The sequence below is a fragment of the Chelonia mydas genome, chromosome 2, assembly GCF_015237465.2.
Source record: "Chelonia mydas isolate rCheMyd1 chromosome 2, rCheMyd1.pri.v2, whole genome shotgun sequence".
NCBI lineage: Eukaryota > Metazoa > Chordata > Testudines > Cheloniidae > Chelonia > Chelonia mydas.
The window spans coordinates 148,204,823-148,209,767 of NC_057850.1; the positions used below are offsets into that span (position 1 = coordinate 148,204,823).

Below are 4,945 nucleotides of genomic sequence, written 5' to 3' on the forward strand. Positions count from 1 at the left end.
GAATACTGGACAGGGAGGTGCTCTTGTTAAGGAAAAGTTAGCACATGTGACTCCATTTTGGTTTGGGGCCTACCATTGTCTAAAAGCAAGCACATCATGCACCAGGAGGAGTGTTCCTTAGATACTGCATTCCTGTGAAAATCCTCCTCCTTGTCTCCAGCCTGCCTTGACTCCTCGTATCTGTTCTTTGTCTGTCCCTAACTCCCTATCTCCTGGCCTTTGATGTGAGGCCTCCCATCCTGATAATAAAAGTTACTGATGCATGGCTTTAGGACCATGCTGTGTAATTAACATACTAGTTTAGCACGAGGAATGCACCAAGCAGGGATAGGTGGTAGATAAGAAAAGGGTTTGTTTATTGGCTAAGGTTTCATAGAATCATAGAATATCAGGGTTGGAAGGGACCCCAGAAGGTCATCTAGTCCAACCCCCTGCTCAAAGCAGGACCAAGTCCCAGTTAAATCATCCCAGCCAGGGCTTTGTCAAGCCTGACCTTAAAAACCTGTAAGGAAGGAGATTCTACCACCTCCCTAGGTAACGCATTCCAGTGATTCACCACCCTCTTAGTGAAAAAGTTTTTCCTAATATCCAATCTAAACCTCCCCCATTGCAACTTGAGACCATTACTCCTCGTTCTGTCATCTGCTACCATTGAGAACAGTCTAGAGCCATCCTCTTTGGAACCCCCTTTCAGGTAGTTGAAAGCAGCTATCAAATCCCCCCTCATTCTTCTCTTCTGCAGACTAAACAATCCCAGCTCCCTCAGCCTCTCCTCATAAGTCATGTGCTCTAGACCCCTAATCATTTTTGTTGCCCTTCGCTGGACTCTTTCCAATTTATCCACATCCTTCTTGTAGTGTGGGGCCCAAAACTGGACACAGTACTCCAGATGAGGCCTCACCAGTGTCGAATAGAGGGGAACGATCACGTCCCTCGATCTGCTCGCTATGCCCCTACTTATACATCCCAAAATGCCATTGGCCTTCTTGGCAACAAGGGCACACTGCTGACTCATATCCAGCTTCTCGTCCACTGTCACCCCTAGGTCCTTTTCCGCAGAACTGCTGCCTAGCCATTCGGTCCCTAGTCTGTAGCGGTGTATTGGGTTCTTCCGTCCTAAGTGCAGGACCCTGCACTTATCCTTATTGAACCTCATCAGATTTCTTTTGGCCCAATCCTCCAATTTGTCTAGGTCCTTCTGTATCCTATCCCTCCCCTCCAGCGTATCTACCACTCCTCCCAGTTTAGTATCATCCGCAAATTTGCTGAGAGTGCAATCCACACCATCCTCCAGATCATTTATGAAGATATTGAACAAAACCGGCCCTCGTTTCCGTGCATCGTTTCCGATGCACGAGGGCAACATGCTTTGCTAAGAGGTATAGAACCTCTGTATAATCTGTATTTGGGGTCCCCTCCTGGATAGCAGGGGGGCACCACGCTCGAGCATAATGAACTTGGTGTTTTTTGGGAACTCTGCAGTTGTGGACTTTGTTTATGTGCCTCAGCCTAGATTCAAACTGTGCGTGTCCTACCATGTGTAATTCACAGCAGTTGTGGTGACCACAAAGGGACCCTAGGCTTGCCCTCACAAGCGAGCCCGCACTCCTCCTCTAGGACAGCTCCAGCCGGCACAGGGTGAGTTCACCTTTGAGAACTCTGGGGGCGGGGGGGAGTGAGCCGTCGCTTAGGCGATAAGGTGGCACATTTGGTGTCCTTTTGGTAGCTCATTATGGGTTCTGGGCAGAGTGTAAGTAAGGGGACCCCTTTGGCTGAAATTTGAGAATTGGGGGAATATTTCTGGTACCCATGAGTTAGGTAAAAAAAGCTGTAATCTTGTGTGAGGTTGAGTGGCCAGCACTAGCAACTCAAACACCTTTTGAATGGCCACCAGATGGTTCCTTTGCTGGGGAAAAATTAACAGCGCTTAGGAAAAGGCTGGAGAACAAAGCTCTAGCCCAGATGGATTATTGGTATGTATGGGACAACTGGGCTTATGTGCATGCGAAAGGACGCCCCTCTTTCCTCCTTTTCTTATTCAACTCAGGGGTCTCCAGCCCCACTCTGTGCTATGCCTGCTTCTGCCCCTCCTCCAGCTTACCCTCAGCTTTCTGACTTATGCCCGTCACCTCCTTGCTTGCCAATTGGCTGTGCTTTCTGTCCAGGTGACAAGCCTCATGGGGGGAGGACTCGGGTAGCCCTTGTAAGTGAGAATATTTAAGAGACGAGACCAGGAGGGCTGGGGGGCTAGTTAAGAAGCCCACCCTCCTTGTTAAATCGGTAGTGAAACAAAGCTGGTGCTCATGGAAGGGACAGTTTGGAGAGAAAAACAGGATCGGGCCCAAGCGGGCAGGCAACAGATAGAGAGATTGGAAAACAGGTTGGAAACTTGGAGGTCATAGTGAAAAGAGTAAATAATTACAGGAATGGGAAACGTAAATCCTGGAATACTTGGAATGGTAAAATCTGAGTTAATTGGGTGTAATTTTGGGAAATAAGCAAGTGATTTAAGAAAGGAAAGTGAGAAGTTAACTCTGTAGTTGCTGGAAAAAATTAAGCAGTTGAACTTTGTGAAATACTAAAAAAAGAATTCTTGGTTTCTTTGCAGCCATTTTGGGAAAAATGGGCCCTTTTCCAAAGGAATGCAATTATACAGTGCTACTTAATTAATATCTTATTAGGCTCCAAGGGGCTGTAATAGGTGATGTCTTCCTTTTCAGGTTGCTGTGTTTGACAGCAGGAGTTAAAAGTAAAAGGCAATCAAAAGTCTGCTAAAGTTTATTGTGCCCTTTTTAAAGTAAGAATCTTTAAGCTGTGGATCCAAAAGCAAGCCGGAAAGCATTTGTTTTAATGTAAATTACCTAACTGATAAGGTAGAGGCCACTGAAACCTGGGCTGCCTATAAAACAAATACAAGAAAATATGGGTAATTCCTCTGTTTTGCCTGCAATTAACAAGGGTATTTGTATAAAAAGGAGATATTTTAAGCAATGACTGGCTGCCCAGAAGGGGTAGATCTGTGGTTTTTTGTCTTTCAGAAAATCAGAGAAAACTGATGCCAGCTGAAAAGCAATTCAACATCTCATGAATTTACTGGCACAATAGGAATTCTGTTCTGTGTTCTATGTCCTGTCTTGTGGTGTTTGTCTTGTGGCCAGAATTGCGGTGTTTAGTTTTTCATAGGACAGTTTAGTTTAAACTAAATAGAAGGGTTAAATCAAAATGCAAATACTTGTTTTATCCAACTTGGAATACAAAGTGTTTGGATAATATCAGGAAAATGTGATATACTAAAGTTGAATACATTTGCTTAAGAAAAAGAAATTTCATTGGCCAGATCTTTTAACTGAAAAAATTATTGTTAAAATTTGCACACCAACAGTCTTTGGAAGCGAGGACATGGAAGGTTAACCCACTCCCCATATTATACATGGGATCCTTCTGGCTACCCCAGATTTCTAGCCAAAGGGCTGGGGAGGGAGGAAAGCTATTGGACACCAGAGGTTGTACCAAGTGGACTCCTCAAAAGTGGGTGTGCTTGTCCTGGCTTGTTGCTCCAAAGCTCTGTAATAAAGTCATTCCTAAAAGGGTGTATGTGGCATACATTGAACAATAAGACTAAAGTGCAGTATAATGGGCAATGTATATGTGTTCATTTTTAAACAAAGGTGTATGAGTAAAAAGTGAAAGTTTCCTTTGCAGGTTAATAAAAGCCAAGAAGGGGAGGGAAAAAAATGGAAAACGAGCTAATTCAACGCTGTAGCTGGCAGGCTCGGTCCAAAGATAAGACACCGGCCTGCCCAAAGACACTACTCACAGCTAGGATTTGGCTGACAGCCAAGAAAGAGGGGGGCTTGAATGTGCCCAAGCAGCTGTGAGATCTGCAACACACTGCCAGACATTAATGAAATGTGTTAGGTCTCTGTATTTGCAGGTGAAAGAAGTCCTGCTTCAAGAATCCTGAGCAAACCTGCCATTTGTTAAAACCAGGTGACTGGGTCTACATAAAGGTCCATCAACAAAAGACTACTCTGGCCCCATACTGGAAAGGCCCTTAAGTCCTGCTAACTACCAACACCGCTGTGAAGTGCCAAGGACTGACTGCCTGGACCCATGCTTCTTACTGCAAAAAGACCCCTCCACCTTGAGAGGGCTTCACTTTGACTACTGATCAGCCTGTCCCTCCTTCTGGGTTTTTTTCTTTCCTCCTTTTGGACAGCAGGGAAAAGGACAAGGTGAAGTGCTAGTAACCTCTCCCTTGTCCACTGACAGAGCTAACCTGCATTCAGTATTTGCTAAAGAAACCAAAGCACTACAGCGTGACGTGCTAGTAACCTCTCCCCTGTATGATGCAAAACCATGACTGTTCCAAGAGAGAAGAAGGAACGCCTGCTCTGCTGAAACCATCAAGATCCAAGGATTCCTGACGGCAAAAGACACTGAAAATTGGCCTTGGTGGCAAAGACGGAGCATTGTACATTGGCAGGGAGGAAGTTGCGGGATGTATTCTTGGGAATGTGAAGTGAAGTGGTGGGGTGGGTTTATTCCAGGGGCTGGAATCTGTGCTTGTGGGCAAGTATGAATACCAAAAACGCCTTACAGCCACGAACATTACTCCCACCATCTGCCACCACTCCTTTGCAGGTGAAGGTTCCTGGATCCATCATAGCTACGTTAAGTTGGCGCTGGGACCCCCACCTGACCCTGACAAGCCATTGGATGAGCCACTTCACAAATGAACACCATGACCAACCCATGGACTAAGCTTTCCAGCTATTGGGACCTTTATAGCCTACCAGGACTTCTTCTGTTCCTGTTTATCGGACTTACATTGGTGGTGTTGTTTTTTTGTATGGTATAAAGGAGGATGCTGACATTGGTATGGTTTGCCTGGGGGGTCCTCTCCCTATTCCCAGGTCCAGTACAAGGATGGGAGGGCAATAGC

At 45.6% G+C, this 4,945-nt stretch overlaps 1 long non-coding RNA gene across 1 annotated transcript; it reads left to right on the top strand.

Annotated features, from left to right (window-relative positions):
* Positions 1 to 1,603: 1,603 nt before the first annotated feature.
* LOC122464309 lies at positions 1,604 to 4,374 on the top strand. Its single transcript, XR_006288249.1, has 2 exons — positions 1,604 to 1,638; positions 3,935 to 4,374. It is a non-coding gene; the product is annotated as an uncharacterized LOC122464309 (long non-coding RNA).
* The last annotated feature ends 571 nt before the right edge of the window (positions 4,375 to 4,945 follow it).